Consider the following 25,697-nt stretch of genomic DNA (forward strand, 5'->3'; position numbering starts at 1 on the left):
TTGAATTCTAGTTATGAAAATGAAATATTGATGTGTCATGATTTATTGATATGTGCATGGATATTCGGATTGATACCCGGGCTAAGTCCCGAAGGCATTTGTGCGAGTTACTATATCCGGGCTAAGTCTCGAAGGCATTTGTGCGAGTTACTATATCCGGGCTAAGTCCCGAAGGCATTTGTGCGAGTTACTATAACCGGGCTAAGTCCCGAAGGCATTTGTGCGAGTTACTATCACCGGGCTAAGTCCCAAAGGCATTTGTGCGAGTTACTATCACCGGGTTAAGTCCCGAAGGCATTTGTGCGAGTTACTATAACCGGGCTAAGTCCCGAAGGCATTTGAGCTAGTAGCTATATCCGGCTAAACTCCGAAGGTACTTGGTTTGGGAATAAGCGATCTTGCTGTAATAATTTAAATTGATACGCTCGTAAATCCCAACGATGAGGTACGTTTCGTATATGCATTGGAGTAGTAAATTCCCTTGAAATATTATTCGCTCAGTCAATTAATGAGCTTCCGACCTTTGGCTAAGTTGATCTTTTGTGTATGAATATAAGGGTTGGTAATGTGAAGTAAGTATGATATGGAGAATTTGTGCGTATGAAATTATCCGTTTAGCCATATGAATGCTATACTTTAGTTGTGTCTAATTTCATGGCTCAAAACTTACTAAGCATTAAATGCTTACTCCGTTTCTTTGATTCTCTGTTTTATAGATTTTGGTTCGTCAGCTATTCGGACTCGGGATTATTGAAGTCAAAGTCGCCCACACTATCAAAGCCTTCTTTGGTACACTTTTGGTTGAACTTTGAAATGGCATGTATAGGACTACCCGTTTTGTTGTTGGTCATGGACCCTTTGGTTTTGTATAAATTTGGATAGCCATGCGAAAATGGCTTATATACACTTTGAGCTTAGTATTATAATCGTCTTATATGATGTTCGTTAGGAGGTATGGAAATGTTTGGGAACGATTAGCCATTGGAATGGTTAATCATGATCATATTTTGTGCTATATATGCTAAAGGGCTAGTTGAATCATGCAAACTATGTAATAGGTAAAGTCTACCTTAAAAATAGATGCTGATAGTAGCAGTAATGTGAATGTGAAAAATCACTAAAAATAGTAGGAATGGAACTAAATAGTGAATAAATTATGTAATCGAACCTTGATGAATCTATTTTCATATAAAAGTAACGAAACGATCATATGAACAATATATTATGAGATATTTAAGTTTTCGCGAAACAGAGCCAGAACGGTTTCTGGATTCCCTATTCCGACTTTGGAAATTCATTATAAATTAACCAGAGATAATTAGAAGTTATGCCATATATTTATAGATTCATTTTCGAGACTAGTTTCTATAGAAACAAACGGAATCAGTATTGAAGCCCTGTACAGGGAGATATCCAAGTCGTAATGCTAAAAGGTTAGTGTAGTCGAACCCTGAAATAGGGGAGACTTTAACTAATAAACTGTACTAATTGGTTTGACCAAAAATTCTAGAAAAAAATTTGTAGATGGAAATATGAGTCTAGTTTCAGGAAATATTTACGGAACTGGTTTTCGAGTTTTGGAACTCGAGATATGATTTTTAAGGTGACAGTGACGCAGTTAGCCAGCTCGTCTGGAAATTTAAAATGGACTGTGCAAACAAGTGATTTAAGTCTGCAAACCCCTCGTGTCCGACTCCGGCAACAGTCTCGGGTATGGGGCGTTACAATTTTATTGGTATCAGAGCTACGGTTTAGTCGATTCTAGGACTACCGTAATACGTTTGGGTCTAGCTATACATGCCATTTTGTGATTATTTGATAGTGTGGTGATTTCTGACATTTGCAAATGTGTTTATTTATAGTAATGGATCCCGATCCTGACCGAGTGGTAGCTGATGATCTTGATAGTGTAGCGCCTGCTCCCGCACAAGGGACAACGCCGGTGGACTCTAAACCTATTGCTAGCAATCCGAATGATGGGGCTAGGCAAGCTTTTTATAGCGTGATGAATGATTGGTTTAACCAATACATTCGAACTAATACGGCTGTTCCACAACCTCCATTCCCGACTAATACCACCCCCGCACCTACAATACCTCCGGCAACTGACCAAATAAGGTCAAATAAGCCCCCAGTTGACAGAATCTGAAAACACGGGGCTACCAAATTTAAAGCTACGGACTGTGATGATGCCGAGCAAGCTGAATTTTGGTTGGACAACACTATTCGGGTACTCGATGAGCTATCTTGCACACCCGATGAGTGCCTAAAGTGTACTATCTCCTTGCTACGTGATTCTGCCTACTATTGGTGGAATACGATGACTTCTGTTGTACCCAGAGAGCAAGTAACTTGGGAGTTTTTCCAAACCGAGTTTCGGAAAAAGTATATCAGTCAGAGATTCATGGATCAAAAACGGAAGGAATTTCTTGAACTTAAACAAGGTTCCATGTCGGTTACCGACTATGAAAGAAAGTTTGTAAGGCTTAGCCGGTACACTCGAGAATGTATTTCTTCAGAAGCTGTGATGTGTAAACGTTTCGAGGATGGGCTGAATGATGATATAAAGCTGTATGTTGGCATTTTGGAAATCCGAGAATTTGTGGTACTTGTCGAGCAAGCTTGCAAAGCCGAGGAGCTCAGTATGGAGGAAAGAAAAGCTGAGGTGGGAGCAAAGGAGTTTCGTAAGAGGTTTTCGGGGAAGCACTTCCAACAGTCATCGAAGAAATTTAGAGATGACTTAGGCCGGTCTAGATACACTTCGGGTTTTTCTAGACGAGATCGCGATCGACCCCCTGTGAGTGCACGAGTCACTTCGGTCGCCAGTGTTGGAAATGATCGTCGAGACAGAACGGAGTGTCAATATTGTGGTAAATGGCATTCGGGGAGTTGTAGATTCCATGACCGCTCCTGTTACAAGTGCGGATCAGCTGACCACTTTATTAAAGATTGCCCGAGATTGTCTGAACAGAACGTAAATCAGAGTGGGAAACCTGGTGCTACTACTGCTCGGGGTAGACCATCTAGAAATACGGGCAATGCTAGTGGTGGTCAGAGAGGATCTAGAGATGCTACAACCAGATCTGAGGCTCGTGCTCCTGCTAGAGCTTACGCTATACGCGCGCGCGAGGATGGCTCCTCGCCAGATGTTATTATCTGTACTTTTACTCTCTTTGATACTAATGTGATTGCTTTGATTGACCCTGGTTCTACTCATTCTTATATATGTGAAACCTTAGCATCCAGTAAGACTCTACCTGTTGAGTCTACTGAGTTTGTAATTCGGGTGTCAAATCCTTTGGGTCATTACGTGCTTGTCGACAAAGTGTGCAAGAAATGTCCCTTAGTAATCCGAGGTTCCTGTTTTCCGGCCGATTTGATGCTTTTACCGTTTGACGAATTTGATGTTATCCTCGGTATGGATTGGTTGACCGTACATGATGCAATTATAAATTGCAAAAGAAAAACCATTGATTTAAGGTGTGTAAATAACGAGGTAATCCGAGTTGAGTCTACTGACTTGAATAGGTTGCCAGCTGTAATATCATCGATGTTGGCTCAGAAATATGTAAGAAAGGGGTGTGAAGCATACCTTGCGTATGTACTTGATAATAAAGAGCCAGAAAGGAAACTTGAATCTGTGCCGGTGGTTTGTGAATACCCGGATGTTTTTCTCGAAGAATTATCGGGTTTACCACCCGTTCGGGTGGTAGAGTTTGGTATTGAGCTTGTACCTGGGACTACACCGATTTCGATAGCTCCGTATCGTATGGCACCAACAGAATTAAAGGAATTGAAAGCTCAGTTGCAAGAGTTGACGGATAGAGGTTTCGCTCGACCAAGTTTCTCACCTTGGGGTGCACCAGTATTGTTTGTGAAAAAAAAGGACGGAACCATGAGGTTGTGCATCGACTATCGTCAGCTGAATAAGGTGACAATAAAGAATAAATATCCGATGCCACGTATTGACGATTTGTTTGGTCAACTAAAGGGAGCCTCAGTGTTTTCAAAGATAGATTTGAGATCGGGTTATTACCAGTTGCGAATTCGAGATTCGGATATACCCAAAACTGCTTTCAGAACGAGATACGGTCACTATGAGTTCTTAGTGATGCCGTTTGGGCTCACTAATGCCCCTGCGGTATTTATGGATTTGATGAATCGGATCTTCAGACCGTATTTGGATCGGTTTGTAGTCGTGTTTATCGATGATATTTTAGTTTATTCGAGAAATGAAACCGATCATGCTGAACACCTGGGATTAGTGTTGCAAATTTTACGGGATAAGCAGTTATATGCTAAGTTCAGTAAGTGTGAGTTCTGGTTAAGAGAGTTTAGCTTCTTGGGTCATGTGGTATCCGCATCGGTTATTCGAGTTGACCCGAGCAAAATTTTAGCCATACTTAACTAGAAGCCTCCGAGAAATATTACTGAGGTTCGGAGCTTTTTGGGACTTGCTGGTTACTACCGACGGTTTGTAAAAGGTTTCTCGATGATAGCCACACCAATGACGAAACTACTTCAGAAAGATGTTAAGTTTGAATGGACAGAAAAGTATCAGAAAAGTTTCGAACAATTGAAAACTCACTTGACGGAAGCTCCAGTACTAGTGCAACCCGAATCAGGCAAGGAGTTCGTCATTTATAGTGATGCATCCCTACTTGGGTTGGGTTGCGTATTGATGTAAGAAGGTCGAGTTGTGGCCTATGCGTCGAGACAATTAAAGCCACATGAGAAAAATTATCCGATCCATGATCTAGAACTAGCTGCCATCGTATTCGCTTTGAAAATATGGCGACACTACTTATTTGGTGAGAAGTGCCATGTATATTCGGATCACAAAAGTCTCAAATATTTGATGACTCAAAGAGACTTGAATCTGCGACAAAGACGTTGGCTGGAGTTGTTAAAAGATTATGAGCTTGTTATTGACTATCACCCGGGAAAGGCTAATGTGGTTCCGGATGCCTTAAGTCGTAAATCACTGTTTGCTTTTCGAGCGATGAATGTACACTTGTCTGTTCTATCCGACAATGTGTTAGTGGCAGAATTAAAGGCCAAATCATTATTGATTCATCAAATTCGTGAAGCCCAGAAAGTCGATGATGAATTGGCTGCAAAATGGGCTGAATGTGTTCTGAATATGGAATCAGAGTTTCAAATTGATGATGACGATTGTTTGAGGTTCAGAAGTCGGTTGTGTGTTCCAAGAAATTCAGGACTCATTTCGATGATTCTGAACGAAGCTCATTGTAGCCGAATGTCAATTCACCCGGGGAGTACGAAAATGTACAACGATCTGAGACGTCAGTTTTGGTGGCATGGTATGAAACGAGACATTTCTGATTTTGTTTCGAAGTGTTTAATATGTCAGCAAGTGAAGGTGGAACATCAAGTGCCTACGGGTTTACTTCAGCCGATCATGATACCTGAATGGAAATGGGATCGAGTCACGATGGATTTTGTGTCTGGGTTGCCATTGTCGACAAGTAAGAAAGATGCGATTTGGGTTGTTGTTGATAGACTGACCAAGTCGGCCCATTTTATTCCCGTACGTACAGATTATTCACTGGATAAACTAGCTGAATTATATGTTTCTCAGATTGTGAGATTACACGGGGTACCCATTTCTATTGTGTCGGATAGAGATCCGAGATTCACCTCGCGATTTTGGAAGAAATTGCAAGAAGCTTTGGGTACCAAGTTGCATTTTTGCACCGCTTTTCATCCCCAAACCGATGGTCAATCCGAGCGGATAATTTAGATACTCGAGGATATGTTAAGATGCTGCATCCTTGAGTTTAGTGGTTCATGGGAACGGTATCTACCTTTGATTGAGTTCGCTTACAACAATAGTTTTCAATCAAGTATTAAGATGGCACCTTACGACGCTTTGTACAGGCGTAAATGCCGTACGCCATTGTTTTAGACCGAGCTCGGTGAAAGTAAAATTTTCGGAGTGGATTTGATTAAAGATGCTGAACAGAAAGTAAAAATAATTCGTGAAAGTCTGAAGGCAGCATCAGATCGTCAAAAGTAGTATGCGGATTTAAAACGAAGAGATATTGAGTATCAGGTGGGAGACAAAGTGTTTCTTAAGGTCTCACCTTGGAAAAAGATACTCAGATTTGGCCGTAAGGGCAAACTGAGTCCGAGGTTCATAGGGCCATATGAAGTATCCGAACGAATTGGTCCAGTTGCGTATAGATTGATTTTGTCCACTGAACTTGAAAAGATTCACGACGTCTTTCATGTTTCGATGCTTCGACGTTATAGATTTGATCCATCACACGTAATTAATCCATCAGAGGTTGAAATTCAATCCGATATGAGTTATGAAGAAGAACCGATTCGTATCCTAGCTCGTGAAGTGAAAGAGTTGCGAAACAAAAGGGTTCCGTTAGTAAAAGTGTTATGGCTCAAACACGGGATGGAAAAAGCTACTTGGGAACCCGAGAACTCTATGAAAGAGCGATACCCAAACCTATTTACCGGTAAGATTTTCGGGGACGAAAATTTCTTAAGTGGGGGAGAGTTGTGACAGCCCTAAAGTGACCCTAGTCGGAAAGCGGTTTCGAGACTGCTAGACCGAGTCACCAAATTATTTGAATATGATATTTATTGTCTAAAATATGTGAATATGAATGTGTGAAAGTTTTAAGCTTTGATTTAGTCGATTGCATGTGAATTCAGCTAATAGGACTTGTGTGTGACACTTTTGAAATGTGATAGGTTAATCTATAAGGATCTATTAGTGCATGTAATAAAAGGGTGGACTTGCATGTCGATTTCCCCCTTAATTTAGTAGTGGCCGGCCATGACAAGGAAGGAGGACAAAATGTTATGGGAAAAACATGTCATAAACATGTTATGTTAGTGATTTATGTTAGGAAAAATAAAATATGGAGTATGGGTAATAAAATAATAATGCAAAGGGAGAAGTGATGAAAAAAAATTGTCTCATCCATGTTCCCCCCCATTGCCGTGAATTGAAGAAAGAAAACAAAAAAAAAGGTGTTCATTCTTGAACATCTTTGGCCGAATAGAGGAAAGAAAGGAAGGGAAAGAGCTTGGAGAAAATCGGCTATGGTGGTTTGCTAGACTAAGGTATGTTTGATGTTGTCCATGAGATTCATGCATGTTTTTAGATGTTAGTTTGAGTTCTACCTAGCCCATGGTTTAAATCTTTGCTATAAGATGGAGATGATATTCGGCCATGGGTGTTGTCTTCTTGGTTAATGTTTGATGTTGTGGTGACGAGGCATGAAGATGAGTTAAGTTTCGGCTAAGGTGGATTTGTGTTGATGTCATTTGCATGCTAAGTGTGAAGCTTTGTAATGATACATGTGATGGCGATTGATAACTCTTGGATTTTCTTTTTGGCATTTTTGAGTTAGACATTAAGTTCTTTGTGTAACCCATGACCAAAATTGAATGGTATGGTGTCTTGATGCATTCGGCCATGGTAGAAAGTAGATGTGAAATGGTAGTAAGGTGAAGTGCAAAATGTTAGTATTTGATTTCTAGTGTATATATGTGTTTTAGCCGAGCTTTGAACTTGAAACAAAATGGTCATTAGCCAGTACAAGTGACCATATTTGTAGAATGTATTAAGTATACAATCGGCCTCACCATAGGCATGCATATTCGGCCACAAGAATGAATACATAGATTGATGTTGTGTGTTCGGCTATAGGTAAACATATTGATGGCTTTATCTTGACTTAGAAAATCGGCTAAAGGAGAATATTGGCTAATATGTTGAGTTGATTCATGATTTCATATATATGTGACTCTAATGTCTAATGTATATATGGGTTAAGTACCTTGAGTTTCTCTTTTTGATGTTCAAATGATTAAATCAATTTATTTGTTAAATTAAGCTCAAGAGCAAAGGGGAACTAGATCCGATAAAGGGAAGGAAAAAGTGATTGAATAGCCGTCGAAATCGCTCGACAACATCCGAGGTAAGTTTTCGAGTAATGAAACTTAGTTTACGATTTGATTAAGTCATGACGTATAATTACAACAATATACGGTGATATAATGATTCTACTTGAATCATATGTGAGTTAATTAGTCTATACGTATGATGGGTAGCCGTATGTGCATAGAAATCATGTCATGAAGCAAGCCGAATCATGCTGTTCATATGCGGCTATCGAGCCGAAAATGTAATGCTTAATAATTGAATTGTGTTTGAATTCTAGTTATGAAAATGAAATATTGATGTGTCATGATTTATTGATATGTGCATGGATATTCGGATTGATACCCGGGCTAAGTCCCGAAGGCATTTGTGCGAGTTACTATATCCGGGCTAAGTCTCGAAGGCATTTGTGCGAGTTACTATATCCGGGCTAAGTCCCGAAGGCATTTGTGCGAGTTACTATAACCGGGCTAAGTCCCGAAGGCATTTGTGCGAGTTATTATCACCGGGCTAAGTCCCGAAGGCATTTGTGCGAGTTACTATAACCGGGCTAAGTCCCGAAGGCATTTGAGCTAGTAGCTATATCCGGCTAAACTCCGAAGGTACTTGGTTTGGGAATGAGCGATCTTGCTGTAATAATTTAAATTGATACGCTCGTAACTCCCAACGATGAGGTACGTTTCGTATATGCATTGGAGTAGTAAATTCCCTTGAAATATTATTCGCTCAGTCAATTAATGAGCTTCCGACCTTTGGCTAAGTTGATCTTTTGTGTATGAATATAAGGGTTGGTAATGTGAAGTAAGTATGATATTGAGAATTTGTGCATATGAAATTATCCGTTTAGCCATATGAATGCTATACTTTAGTTGTGTCTAATTTCATGGCTCAAAACTTACTAAGAATTAAATGCTTACTCCGTTTCTTTGATTCTCTGTTTTATAGATTTTGGTTCGTCAGCTATTCGGACTCGGGATTATTGAAGTCAAAGTCGCCCACACTATCAAAGCCTTCTTTGGTACACTTTTGGTTGAACTTTGAAATGGCATGTATAGGACTACCCGTTTTGTTGTTGGTCATGGACCCTTTGGTTTTGTATAAATTTGGATAGCCATGCGAAAATGGCTTATATACACTTTGAGCTTAGTATTATAATCGTCTTATATGATGTTCGTTAAGAGGTATGGAAATGTTTGGGAACGATTAGCCATTGGAATGGTTAATCATGATCATATTTTGTGCTATATATGCTAAAGGGCTAGTTGAATCATGGAAACTATGTAATAGGTAAAATCTACCTTAAAAATAGATGCTGATAGTAGCAGTGATGTGAATGTGAAAAATCACTAAAAATAGTAGGAATGGAACTAAATAGTGAATAAATTATGTAATCGAACCTTGATGAATCTATTTTCATAGAAAAGTAACGAAATGATCATATGAACAGTATATTATGAGATATTTAAGTTTTTGCGAAACAGGGCCAGAACGGTTTCTGGATTCCCTATTCCGAATTTGGAAATTCATTATAAATTAACCAGAGATAATTAGAAGTCATGCCATATATGTATCGATTCCTTTTTGAGACTAGTTTCTATAGAAACAAACGGCATCAGTATTGAAGCCCTGTACAGGGAGATATCCAAGTCGTAATGCGCAAAGGTTAGTGTAGTCGAACCCTGAAACAGGGGAGACTTTAACTAATAAACTGTACTAATTGGTTTGACCAAAAATTCTAGAAAAAACTTTGTAGATGGAAATATGAGTCTAGTTTCAGGAAATATTTACGGAACTGGTTTTCGAGTTTTGGAACTCGAGATATGATTTTTAAGGTGACAGTGACGCAGTTAGCCTGCTCGTTTGGAAATTTAAAATGGACTGTGCAAACAAGTGATTTTAGTCTGCAAACCCTTCGTGTCCGACTCCGGCAACGGTCTCGGGTACGGGGTGTTACACTTAGCACCACATTACATGTTTAACTGTGATATATCCACTTAGCACCACGTTACATGTACCAATATGTGTAATTGTCGTATATCCACGTTGCACCACGTTACACGTATAACCATGGTATATCCACTTAGCACCACGCTTTTTCATTCCGAAGGTTCAACCGAGATTTCCTCATTTAATCTCAATTCATCAACCACAAATCACCGTTTGTATCCATTAATTGAACAATACTAAAACTTATTTCATTTCCACGCTCTTCATAATTCCATTTCATTTCACATTTCAAACATGTACTCATGAGTTTCGAGTACACACCTGTGCTATCTCTTAGCACAACCACTCATGCAAACAGGATAATCATATGCAAGATCTCATATTCTCGGTAATCACCCATTTCTTTTAAATATCATATCCATCAAATTTCTATTAACATCAAATTCAATACAATTATAACAAATTATATTTCATGTATATCAATAATAACATGAATAATAGGCTTATTAAATCACGCGAACTTACCTCGGATCCAGAAATGGCAATTTACCATTCTAGTCCATAACCTTGTATTTTCCCAATTTAATCCCAAATCTCAATTTTCTTGATCTATAATATCACATTTAGCCTACTAATTAGTCACACTATTCATATGGGTCTAAAAATCATATTTTTACAAATTTTCATTTAGACCCCTAAACTTTTGCATATTTTCACTTTTGCCCCAAGGTTCGGAAATTAAAATTCTTCCTATTTTCTTATGTTTTATGATATTCTAATAATTTTTCCCTTCTATAGCAACATCAAATTCTCACTGTAACATGTACTTATGAACATTAGGTATTTTTACTGATTATGTCGTTTTACTCGTTTTCACGTAAAATCGTTTAGCAAAAGTTGTTTAACACAATTTCAAGCTTCATATTCTACCATTAAACATCAAAATACATGCATATCATTCATGGTTAAATTTTTAAACATAAATCCTAGCTCAAAATAAGGGTAGAAATGAAGAGATCATGTTATCGGGATTTCAAAAATACATAGAACATTAAAAACGGAGCTCAGAATCACTTACTATTAAACTTGGAAGCTTGGCCAAACCCTAACCATGGCTGCTCTTGGCACATTCTACTGTAGCAAGAAGAAAGGGACACATTCGGGGTTTAAAATTTGTCTTTTAATTCATTTTACCCCTAAATGACCAAAATGCCCTTTTTACTATTCTTTCAAAATTTACCCAACCAAGGCCATTTTTGTCCAACAAGTTATACAATGGTTTAATTATCATTTAAGGACCTCCCATTTAAAATTTCATGACAATTAGACACCTCTAACATGTAAAACTCAACTTTTGCATTTTTTACAATTTAGTCTTTTTTACTAAATTGAGTGCCCAAATGTCGAAATTTTTTAACAAAATTTTCACGAAATCATTCCCTGAAATCGTAAACGTTAAAAATATAATAAAAATGAAATTTTCCTCATCGAATTTGTGGTCCCGAAACCATTGTTCTGACTAAGCCCAAAATCAGGATGTTACATTTCTCCCCCATTTAGGGATTTTTGTCCCCGAAAATCTCACCAGAAAAGTGGTTTTGGTTTTTCATTTGGATTCCTCAATCCTATAATCGATGTCAAAGAACTTTCACCCAGGCTAAAGTTTTACTACCTATCTCTTTAAATTTTACATACAAAAATCATAAGTGGTATTCACTATACAATTCTTTTACTAAAACTTAATCTCTACCAGAAAGCTCATGTACTCAAAAGTCCGATCCATACCATCATGTTACCTATACATTCGCACCCGAATCTTTTCAGATTCGAGTAGTAAAACTAGTCAGTTCATCTCAACCTCATACTCTTTATAATTTCACACAGTCCAATTATTTGTCAATTCAACCCTCAGCTACTTTTTATTTCAAGCCTCTTCTGGCTTTCCAATGAAATCATGATATGAAACTCGAATCTTAATCCGATTAGTAGAGATTAAAATTCCATGATATCCAAAATTCATAAAGACACGAAATTCTATGAATCTGGTGAGTAGACATTCGGGTATACCAGCAAAATTTACACATCTCATAACGTTTAACAATGCTACATATCACTTTCCTCTTTCAAGGACAAGAATGATCCAGACAAGAAAATCCATATTAACCTTTCCTATTTCCATTCTAATTCCTAAACGGCAAAAATAATTTTGATGATTCTTGCTATACATCTTTAAACTTTCAACATTTCAAGAATTTGTACTCAAAGATAAACAATGATCGTTTCAGCATTTTTTTAATACCCAAGTTATCTTCACATTATCAATATCAGATCTTCTTATTGCATACGATTCTTCTAGGAAACATACACTTCTTAATTAGACAATTCGTCTTTTTACCCGTGAAGAAATAAAATCTTCTTCTCAAGCATGTACATCTCATTAAATTCTAGACATATATTCCATACAGATTGAACATTCAAGTCGACCTTATTCATCCATAATTGACATTTCAAGAAATTCTCTCTTCTAGTCAACAGAATGATTCAACATGCATCATTCCAAATTTACTCATCATGCCAATTGAAGACCATAACAAATGCATTAACATAAGTAACACTGATACCTTAGCTAAATACATTAACTCTGATTAACTTACTTGAGAAAGGAAATTCAACATAGACATTGGGACTTGAAATTTCACCACATTACTAGGATCAATTGAGAGGTATATCCATACTTGTTCTTTATATACATCAATCACAAGTTGGAGGTCATGTTCTAAGTGCAAGTCATGATCAACAAGTTACAAGATAAAATATCCAAAAACCGCAAGATAGAGAAATCTGAAACGGAGAAGCCTAGAATAAGGAAATCCAAGATAAAGAAATCCATGATAAGCAAATCCCATTTACAACACTGCATCAGAAGACCGAGAACCAGACTCATAAAAATATGAAAGACCCCAATATTTTTTTTTCAAAGAAAAGAAACCCAGAATAACATCATTCCAAACCACTAACAATAAATATGACCAGAACTATATGCTTCTCGAATATATAAAATCAATCAGAGCAATGATCGGTAGAAATGGAATCATGGCACCATACACAATTTCTCATCGATTCCCAACAGGCGGAATATAACAAAATACTAGAGAAAAATAGAACCATGCAAATTATAATCCAATCAGATTGACAACACATTCGTTTAACGTTAAGATCAAGGAACATTTTCATAATATAAGAATTCATCAGGGATTAGATAGCCCCAATAATATTTCCGGTGTCAAATAGTCTTATACCATATCTCAATAGAGACAATCACAAACTGTTCACTATAATTACCATGCTTGGACATTTCATATTTCGAACATTATTCCTTTAACTATTTCTGCTATCCCAAATTCCATAATATTCCCTTTACTAAGAAAACCAATTCATGAGGGAATTTCAATCAATACATTTCTCGACATCATACCAGGATAGATCGTTTTACCAAAATTAACCTTTTTCGCTAACTGCGATGTTGGGAAAATTAAACAATCTTTTGGTCAATCCAATATCTGTCTATCTCATGTCTGTACTTATCAACCCATTCTCAATCTCTAATCATGCTTATAACCATTCCATCATTGAACTCTTTGGTTTCTCACCTGGAAACTCATTCAACATAAATCTCAGGAATTTCCATTATAAAACACCACTTTGGTAAGGGGGAGGGGGTTGTAGGGCCTCTGACTCAACTCTAATATACATGTAACACAGTTTTCATCATAGAAATCATATTTCAATCATGTCATTCATTTCGGGTAACTAACATTCATATTGATTTTACACTCACTTTCCAGTTATCTCATTTAAACAAGTGTACTTATACATGTATTTCCATGTTTCCTAGATAATCTTGCTGATCCATTCATTAAATCAGACAAGTCAAGCGCATAATATCATATAAGGGCCAAACAAACATGGATCAGTATATCACAGTCTAAAATTTCATCTTACACATCATCATATACATATCATTACAATCATATATTTCAGTCCAAGCAATTTAATACATTTACTCAAGTTATACGAGCTTACCAATCATAATCATCCCAACCAATATACATGAATATCCATCTTATCAATATTTTTGATAAGTTACTCAAACACATGCATTTGTTCAAATAAATCGATCATAGACATCATGGAATTATCTATTAATCATAGATAAGCTCATTTCACCATGTACACATTTCATGAATCCTTATTCGTGCCTTTCCAAGTTTCAGTTCGTCATAACTATACTTTACTCGAATATTTTAGCATCATATTCAACATGGTCGGTGTAGCTCGGTTTGGGAGTACCTTTGTCCAAACAAAGTGGCTCTCATACGCGTCGGGAGACATTACACTATCACGGATCGGTGGCATGTATAGTTGAACTTTTACACATGCTAGGTTAGTTCGAGAACCGACTAAACCATAGCTCTGATACCACTAAATGTAACACCCCTCACCCGTATCCAACACCAGGACAGGGTTCGAGGCGTTATCGGACTTAAACATTCACAACATGCAAAACCGGGTCACAAAATTCACCAAAAATTAAAACATCTCGAACACATGCATATCGTCCCTTATATAGGTCTTCAAAATCTATAACACATATTGGGGTGGTTCGAGACTAAAGCAAGAACTTTGAAAATCTTTGGGCAACTTAACTAATTTTCTTGCTTCAGAGAGTCACACGCCCGTGTGGATTGGGCCGTGTGGATTGGGCCGTGTGGTCAATTTCAAGGCTATTTTCCAAGCCAATTGTCACCCTTAATTACCTACATACACTTATACATTTTCATAGCAATTGACATGGCATATTTGAGTAATTATATATTCACAATCAAGACAAAATCATGACATTCTTACAACAACACATAACATATTACCAACCATGCATGGCAAACAAGCATATGCACATCACCAATATCAGATATAACATGAATAGCTAGATTTATAAGTTAGAATCGTTGGCTCACTAAAGACCAATAAATTTAGCCAAATTATAATAACACATGCTATAAAACTAGGTCCTTATACATGCCACTCACTTGATAATTCTAGCATACGTGTTTATACTTTCAAGGTGTTGGCTTGATAGTGTGATGCTACCTTTGACGATCTCCAACCCCGAGTTAACCTGACAACACTAAAAGAAATGGAAAGGAGGGGGTAAGCTTTACGCTTAGTAAGCTCGCATGAAAATAATAAGCAATTTACTAACATGCTTTCCATAGTAAAACTATCCCAATTGTACATTTACACATGTTCTGGTTAAGCTACGAAACTCCAAATTAAGATCCGTAAATTTTACCAGAAACTAGACTCATATATCTTTCCACCATAAAATTTTTAGAATTTTTTTCCAGCCAATAAGTACAATTTATTATTTAAATTCTCCCCTATTTTGCTGTTTGACAGCTTCGACCACTCTTTACTAAAATTTAATTATATTTTGCTACCAAATTCAAATGTTGTTTATTTATTCTGAAAATAAATTCAATAAGGAATCCAACTAGAGGTGTGCATGGGCTGAGCCGGGTCGGGTTCGGGCCAGGCCCACAAAAAATTTTAGTCCCGTTTTCTAGGCCCGAGCCTGGCTTGGCCCGAAATATAGGCCTGGAAATTTGTCCAAGCCCGGCCAGAGAAAAAATTGGAAGGCCCGAGCCCGGCCCGGCCTGGCCTTATTAAAATTTTTTGGCTTTTTTTATTAAATAAAAAACTTTAAAATATAATAAATCAAATACATTTAAAAACATAAAAACAAATATTAAAACAAATAACAAATAAAAAATAAGACTAAAACAATTCTTAAAATAATACATAAATTGAAAATATAATAAAAAGTAGTTATATTAAAATTGAAACAAATTAGAACTAAAATAATAACCAAATTAATAACAAAACAAAAGTTTTACAATATCAAAATAATATTAAAAATGACAATAGATAACATAATAAATAGCTGCAAAAGAACAATAAAACACAACAAAAAGCAGCAGCAAAACAACACTAAAATAGCGGCAAAACAGCAGCAAAACAACATCAAAACAACACCGAACAGCAACAAAATAGCACAAAAAACAGCATCACCAACCACACCAAAAACTTGCAAAATATAATCAAACAACCAAAATATCTCTAGATTAGCCAATCAACATATTTAATTTTATAACAAAATATAAATTTTAAGCTAAATTAAATTGTCAACAATTACAAAGGAAGGTAACCTAAAAAGCAATCGAACAAACATGGTCCTTATCGTCCTCATCATTCTTGGAACCAATTTTTAACATGAAATAAGAATAAATAATTAGATAATCAAATTGATAAAAAAATAATATAAAATTACAACAACAAAACGAGAATAATAATTACCTGTTGAAAATCCCTTAGCTCGCATCCAATCATCCAAGCAAACAACGGATTGAACCGTTTTTTGCTTAAGTGAACTCCTCAAAGGCGTGATAACTTTCTTACCCATGCTAAAAGCCGATTCGGAAGCTATAGTTGATATTAGAATTTCCAAAAGATCAAGAGCTAATAATGAAAGCTCATTATATCGAACTGAACTTTTGCTCCAATAATCCAAAACATCTATTTGACTATTCAACTCAAACTCCGGTTCTTCCAAATAAATGTCCAACTGTGACTTTTCACTTCTAGTGCTAGATTCATTTAAATACCTTTTATAATCATCACTCTCATCAAAATATCCCCCAAAATCAACACTATTAACATTGTATTCATCCAAACTAGAATCAACAGGATTTTTATCTGAAACATTAGAACTCCCAGGCAAAGAGGAAGACGTGGATTTGGATTTCTTAACATACTCGTCAAATAAGAGTCTAAGATTGCTAAGAATGGTTTCAACAAAATCTGAAGCATGAATACCATATATTGTAGTAAAGCAATACTGCACATAATTCAACTTGTAACGAGGATCTAAAATTGCAGCACATGACAATATCAACGAATACTCAGCCCAATATTTATTAAATTTCTCTTGCATTTGCTTAACCATTGGAGTTAAAAACGAATAAGGACCTTTAACTGTATCAAGCAAGACCTTGTGAACCTTCCAAACCCCTCTAAAATAAAGATTAGCTGTTGCATAATTAGAACCAGAAAAAACACAAGTCACATCATAAAAGACTTTCAAAAATTTGTAAAGAATAGCAACGTTTCTCCACTCCTCATTAGAAAGTGCAAATATTTGATAATCTTTATCCCGTTGGCCCCAATAATCTAGCACATCTTTATAGTAAAGAGAAGATTCAAGCATCAAATAAGTAGAATTCCATCTCACACAGACATCTTGACGCAACTTTTTGGTCACATTCAAATGAAAACTTTTGTCGGCCACACCATAAAATCTTTTCCTACGAGTTCCCGACTTTTTTATGTACTTAATTCCTTTTCGAATCTTACCAACAACATCATCAGCAAGTTCTAAACCAGCTTTAACTATAAGATTCAATATATGTGCACAACATCTAACTTGAAAAAAAGCACCATCACACAAAATAGCTCAGTTTGCACGAAAATGATTTTTAAGACAAGAAACCATAACATCATTATAAGAAGCATTATCCAAAGTGATGCTAAAAATTTTATTGTCTATACCCTATTGAGATAAACATAAAACAAGTTCATCCGCTATGTTCAAACCATCATACGGAGGAAATAAAGCTCTAAACCTTATGATTCTCTTTTGTAGCTTCCAATTTTCATCAACCCAATGAGCAGTAATGCAAATATATTCATCATTAGTATGCTCCGAGTTCCAATTATCAGAGGTTAGACAAATTAAACCAGGTGCTTTAGCCAACTCTTCTTTAACACGATCTCTCTCTTTTACATAATACATTAGAACATCCCTAGCAGTTGTATATCTACTTATATTCTTAAAATTAGGACTAGCAATACTCATCATGTATCTAAATCCTGGTTCATCAACTACCCTAAATGAATGCTTGCGACATACAAGAAAAGTAGAAATAGCTTTACGATACTCATTAACATCAAACTTGTAGTTTTTTATAAATGGAAAACCTCCTAATGATGGTTGAGTGGCTATGGCGTATTGACTGATGTCCTTATTAACTTTTTTCAGACAGCTATTTAGATGACATCTTAAATGAGAGGTTCCACGAGAAGACTTAGTAGAGAAGATAGTCTTACAGTGATTACATTGTGCCTTCAATTCATTTTTGTTCTCGCATTCAAGCTTTGTCATTTCATCCCACACCTTTGAAGTGGTAGACTTTTGACGTTTGGCGGCACTTTCATACTCATTAAACCTGTCGTCCACATGTATAGGACTGTTCGAACTAGCCATAGTCATAAAAACTCAAGTCCTGAAATCCAAATAAACCAAAAGATTATTAATTTTCATACTAAAAATATCTAATAATTATGATACAATTTATAATTGAGACCAAATGGTTTCATCTTATTTAAATATCTACCACAAGCCTAACAAAATCAACTATAGTTTGGTAATAATTAAACAGTCATTGAAACCCCAACCAATCAGTTCAGTCCAACCAAACAACAGATCAAGAAATTATAAAACACAAAAAAGAGACCCTAAAATCAACTAAATCAAAATAATTTTCATACTGTATGAAACACGGATCATCCAATAAAAAATAAGAAACACATCTAGCTAATCTCAATCCAAAGCTAAAAAAAAATCAAATTGAGGACACTAGCCCAATCAATATATTTACTGAAACTGTCTCTAACTTTAAAAAAATCCATATATTCGGGGTAATATTGGTAAAAACGAATCTAATTTTACCATTGTCTACAGGAAATATAGCTTAAGCCCTTTGAGGATGTAATAACAAGTGCGGACGATCGAGATAAAACAAAGAAATTAAAAATGGAAATATGTCTATCCTTTATCCCTGGTACTATCACCATCACAAATGCATTTGTAACATGAACTTGTTCCTTTTTTTTTTAATGAAATTCCATTGAAGGGATATCTTCTTCATTAATATAAGGGGTAATATTTAAAATGTAAAACCTGTTGGGCTAAATTCAATTGGTGATGCATGTTTTGACAACCCAAATTAGCTGTCTGTCTATGTAATGTTTTCCAAATATCACTTCCACAATTCCATCAAAAATTAAAAAAGAAAAAAGGAAAAGGAAAATGGAAAGCTGAAAGAATTGGACTCCACAAAACTGCAAGTATTAATTAACTCCACTTTCCATCTCTCTCACCATGTCTTCAAAACCTTTGGCAGCTTCTAGTCCAATGATGTGTAAAAATGAAAGGTGTGACAGCCCTAATTTGGCCCTAGTCGGAAAGTGGTTTTGGGATCACAAAACCGAGTCACAAAAATAATTAGATGTTATATTTTGTGTTTGTTTCATGTGAAAGTGCATGTGGGAAATTTTCATGCTTTGGTTTTGTCAATTGTGAGTGAAATTATGAAATAGGACTTATGTGAAAATTTCTGAAAATGCTATAGGCTAATTTGTAGTGGCCAAATAATTTGTAGAGCAAAATAGGAGGATTTGCATGTCAAACCTCCCATTTTGTGTGTAGTGGCCGACCATCATGTTTGTGGTAGACAACATGTGCACTTGATAATAATAAATTAAGACATGAAGTTATGGTACTAATTGATATGTGTCATTTTATGTCATAAATAAAGAGTAATAAAATAACAAAAGGAAGTGAAGGACAAAGTTTTGTTCATCTTTGTTCATCATAGCTGAAAATAGGAGAGCAAGAGAGGAGAAAGCTCTTGACAAATTCGGTCACTAGGGGGGAGAAGGTGCAAGGTAAGTTCATGGTAGTTTGCTTCTATCTTGATGTTCATGAGTTCTTCTTGATTCTACCTTAACTCATGAAGCATATTTTGATTTTTTCGTTGTGTTGTGAGCACTCGGTCATGAATTGAAATGAGAGAAATGGTTGTTGTTTCATGTTCTTTTGATGAAAAATGGAAGATAGGTGAAGTTGAGCCAAGCAAATGAGCATGCATGTGCCTTAGATGCTAAGGGGGAAAATCGGCTAACATGTTGTGTGTATTATGGACGAATATGAACTTGAATAATATTGAGTAATGTTTGTGCTTTAAAATGATGAAATAGAGATTATGCTTAAGTGAAATCATAGGTATGTGATGATTGATTTGCGATATGCATGTTTAAATAACATGCATGCAAGGTATGTGTGAAAGAGTGATTTGGTAATAAATCTGCTCGGGACAGCAGCAATAACGTGATTTTGGAAAATCACCATAAATTTTGGGAGATGAGTTAGAAGCATAATAAATTTTGTAATTAAATCTTAATGAGACTAGTTTCTTATAAAGAAACTGTGTAAGCAAAAGAATTGTCGATAATGAGATATTTGAAGTGATGTGGGACAGGGTCAGAATGACTTCTAGGTCCTCTGTTCTGTTTTTATAAAATCATTATAGATTGTAAAAAAATGGTTATAAGATGAATTTTATATGCTTAGACTCCTTAATGAGTCTAGTTTCAAATTAAATAAACGAGAACATATTTTGAATTCTGTACAATGACAAATTCGATTCGTAGTGAAGAGTGGTCAGATTAGTCAAACAGTGAAACAAGGAAAACTTTAAGAAAAATATGGTATTGATTGGCCGAATCAAAAATTCTGAAAATTTTATAGATGGAAGATATATGAGTCTATTTTTAGGAAAAATTAATGGCAATTCATTTGGGGTTTCGTAACTCCATTTATAAATGATTTAGTGACTACTTCTCAGGAAGACAGCTTACAGTTAAATTTTGATTATGTGGTAAACATTGACAAAAATTTGTTAATGAGTTGCTTATTGATTTCTTATAAACTTACTATGATCTGTAGGTGTGGAAGTCGATTATATATATAATATATTTTGAAGGTGATGCTTGAATAGTCGAATAATGACTAAGTTTAAAATTGTTGAATTTAAGCTCAAGAGCATAGAGGGGCAAATTCGGATAAGGGAAAAGAGAAAGTAATTGAATAGCTGTTGTAATCATTCGGCAACATTCGAGGTAAGTTCTTAAGTGTTTAAGCTTGATTCCTTTTTATATGCCTAAGAGTTAAATTAATATGGCAAAGAGAATGTAAATTTTATTTAGTTAATGTGCCGAATATGTAATGATTTAAGGCTATAAGCCGATTATGGCTATTATGCTTAAGTTGAATTGGATTTGGAAATTTGATGCATTAAATGAGTGTTACAATGAATAAACTATGCTGTATATGTGCTGGTAGAGATATTACGATATGTGGATTCATTCCGTAAAGTAAACTATTCAGGTACGAACAATCTAATTAAGTACATGTGAATTAAATGAATTTGATGATTGATGTGAATCGAACATATAATAAATGGTTTCATGTTTATGTTCAACTATGAGACCTTGTGTTAAATTGATAATCGATTTCGTTCAATACATTAAGTTGGTCAGGTATGCGATATGTACTTATGCATGTTAAATCGATTAGAATTGAATTATGAATGTGAATTGAGAAGCATAGGTGAAAATGCCTATGTCATATAGGTGAGTAAGGGTAAAACCATCGTAAATTATCGATAAGGATGGGCTATGTGCGGAACCATCTTATAATTGCTAATTTGAATGGTTGCGTGCGAAACAGTGAGCAAGATGTATTGTATTGAGATGATGGTTTAGTGAAAATATACATATGTTCTTTGTGTTGAATGAACATTAAATTTAAGTTATGAGCCGTATGTGACTAGCATATCTAGTCGAATTTGTACTATTAACTGATATACTAAGATATGTGTTCCAATGTGAAATTAAACCCTATGTGGTTGAAAGGATGAAAATCTTTGTCCATAGATATGTGTTTCAATTATACATGATTGAAGTATAAGTTATGAAAGTGGGAAAGAACAGGTGAATTGTTTATCGAAATATGATATCCGGGTTAAATCCCGCAGGCTTCGTGCGCGTATTATATCCAGGTTAAATCCCACAGGCTTCGTGCTGGTAATATATCTGGGTTAAATCCCGCAGGCTTCGTGCTGGTATTATATCCGGGTTAAATCCCGCAGGCCTAGTGCTGGTATTATATTCGGGCCTTTGAGCCTAACAGACTATTATGTCGGTGAGACATTATTCGGGCTTTTCGAGCCTAGCAGGCTATAATGCCGGTGAAATGATATCGGGCCTCGAGCCTAGCAGGAAAAATACCAGTGAATGAATAAAAGTCTAAGGTTAAGGCACCTCGTATTAGTTTGACAAATGAATACATTCAATACGTTAAGTGGGCCAGGTACGCACTATGTACTCATATGTGAGTTCGATTTGAATGGAATCACGAGTGTATAATGTAATACATATGTGAATAAATGTTATTACTATATCTATGACCATGATACATTCGGTCAAGGTGTGAAAGTATTTGATTTATTTATGTTATATGAATTCAGATTAAATGTTATAAGAATGTTGAATGTGCATTATGTGCTTGTGTATATTCGGCCAAATGGTAATATACCTAGAAAATGGCCTTTTGAGAAATTGAATAATTGAAGTATAATTGCATTTAATTGTTTGCACAGCTTAAAACTTACTAAGCTTATGAAAGCTTACTCCGTTTGTTATGTTCTCTGTTTTATAGATTGTTGGCTCCAGTTACTTGCTTGGGTTAGAGTTCGCCAGAGATATTATCACACTGTCGAGCTCACGCTATTGGTGTAAGTAAATCCTAGTATTTCGAGTCTATGGCATGTATTGGGTTTTAATGTTGAGTGTATGATATTATAATTTAGCCAAAGGTGGTGGCTTGTATTGATAAAGTGTTTTGGCCATGTAAATAGGCCTATGTTGGCTAGTGATGTTTTGGGCGTCGTAAGCCCATATATGGACAGATTACATGTGAAAAGAAAAGTTTTAAATTGATTGAAATTTTTCGGCACGGTTTTTGTGTGATTGACTGAGTTTAAGTTGGGTAACACTTCGAACCCTGTTCCGGCGAGGGATACGGGCGAGGGGTGTTACAAAAGGCTCTTTTTTCAGGCTCTTTTATCAATCTAACAACCCATATTTCCCTTTTTTTATATTCTTTTATCGTGCTAAAAATTGTAGGATTCATGTGATGTATTAAAAATAAAACTTTGGATACATTAATGTAAAGAGGGAATAAACTATCGATTTTCTGGGTAAGATATGGAGCTGAAGACATAAGTACATGGAATGTTCCTAACTGTCAACCGTTGGGAAGGATAGATGATTTGTAAGATTCGATAAAATGAAGAAGCTTATTGTGAAGAAGACAACAAATGAAGAAGCAAAAATGAAGAAGCTATTGAGTTGAGCTTGAGGCTAGTTGGAGGTGGCCGACGGACAATTGGACGGTGGAGGTGGTGGTGAGCTAGGGATCTGGGTTTTGGAAATGGAAATAAGAGGAGGAAGGTAGTAGCAACAACTAAACGAAAATAACAAAGAGTAAAGTTATTTTAAAAATTAAAAATAAAAAAATAATTAAAAATAATTTAATATTAAAATTGGGCTGGGCCCGGGCAAAAAAAAATCATGCCCGAGGCTCAGCCCGATTTTAATATTAAATTATTTTTAATTATTTTTTATTTTTAATTTTTAAAGTAACTTTACTCTTTGTTATTTTCGTTTAGTTGCTGCTACTGCCTTCCTCGTTTTTTAAATGGACCTCGTTTTTTGTCCAAGCCTATTTTTCGGGCCTATATTTTTAGACAAATCCTTCCATTTTTCGGCCCGACCCATGCACACCTCTAAATCCAACCATATAAATTATGTTCCTTAACTATTTTTGTACAATTTTTAATGATTTTAACAATTCAGAACAGGGGATCACGAAATCAGTCTGACCAGTCTTACAAAAATATAAATATCTCAGAATACCGAATTCCTTTGTTTTCTCTATTTCTTTTATATGAAAATAGATTCAATAAGCTTTAATTCCATATCTCATTCCACTTCTAGTTCAACTTTTACTATTTTTGGTGATTTTTCAAAGTCACTCCCCTGCTGTTGTTTTAGACTATTTATCCCAAATTTCATTCCTTCACTAAAATTTCTTACTATCAACTTTCAAGATAATACTTATCCATATTCATCTTATCAAAAATTCAATCACATATCTAACTCATAATTCAAAACTCATGTATTCATATTCCGGTATTATCCCATATTTTTTTTTCACGTTAAATTTTATTTAGCAAACTTGTTTGTCCCAGTGAACACTTTAGAAAGTAACAATATCTGGTGGTTTTAGCACATAGCTCCACACTATTGGGCTAACATGTAATTGTGGCATACGCACTTAGCGCCACTTTTCAAATTAACATGTATAACCGTGGCATATCCACTTAGCACCACGTGACATGTTTAACCGTGGTATATCCACTTAGCACCACGTTAATGAATCAATATATGTAACCATGGTATATCCACTTAGCACCACGTTAATGAATCAATATATGTAACCGTGACATATCCACTTACCACCACGTTACATGTATCAATATGTGTAATTGTGGTATATCCACTTAGCACTACATTACATGTATAACTGTGGTATATCCACTTAGCACCACGTTTTTCTTTCTGAAGGTTCAACCGAGATTTCCTCATTTAATCTCAATTCATCAACCACAAATCATCGTTTGTGTCCATTAATTGAACAATACTAAAACTTATTTCATTTGCACTCTCTTCACAAGTCCATTTCATTTCACATGTCAAACATGTACTCATGAGTTTTGTAACACCCCGAACCCGAAACCGACACCGGAGTCGAACACGAGGTGTTAACTGGCTTTAACCCCTTATAAAATTTATTTTCCAGACACAGCCCAATCTGTGTACCAGTCGTTTTAAAAATCATATTTTGAGTTTCGTAACTCGAAAATCAGTTTCGTGATTTTTCCCAGAAACTAGACTCATGTGCCCATCTATGTATTTTTTCTTCTAGAATTTTTGGTCGGGCCAATTGGTACAGTTTATTAGTCGAAGTCTCCCATGTTGCAGGGGTCGACTACACTGCCCTTTGCCCATTACGAATTGGATATCTCCCTGCACGGGGCTTCAATACTGATGCCGTTTGTCTCTATGAAAACTAGACTCAGAGAGGAATCTGTACGTATATGGTACGACCCCTAATTATCTCTGGTTAATTTATAATGAATTTCCAAAGTCGGAGCAGGGAATCCAGAAACCGTTCTGGCCCTGTCCCACAAAAATCTGATTATCTCTTAATATACTGCCCATATGATCTTTTCGTTACTTCCTCATGAAAGAAGACTCATCGAGCTTCGATTACATAATTTATTCATCAATTAATTCCACTCCTACTATTTTTAGTGATTTTTCAATCTCATGACACTGCTGCTGCCAGCGTCTGTTACGAAAGTAACTAGGTCCATTTCATGCCTACCCTTGATCCAACTCAATCGAACATTCGTGCCATTTTCGCATGGCTTAAAGTTTACATGCCAATATTCAAACACAACGTACTAGCTTATACATGCCAAAATGTTCTTCTAAGCCAACTAAGAAGAAAGTACCAAAACTTGCTATCCGATGTGATGACTTCGATGACGGCCTGACCCCGCAAAAATAGATGAGTCCAAGCAACCTATAATGGGTGACAAGGAAACACCGAGTGAGTTTATAACTCAGTAAGTCATAAGCAATGCACTACCGTCCATCAATAACATTATCACAAGAGAAAACAAAATGGAACGAGGCTAATTACTCCATCCATTCCGAACCATACCATAGT

Source organism: Gossypium hirsutum, chromosome A08 (assembly GCF_007990345.1).
Source record: "Gossypium hirsutum isolate 1008001.06 chromosome A08, Gossypium_hirsutum_v2.1, whole genome shotgun sequence".
NCBI classification, from domain to species: Eukaryota; Viridiplantae; Streptophyta; class Magnoliopsida; order Malvales; family Malvaceae; genus Gossypium; species Gossypium hirsutum.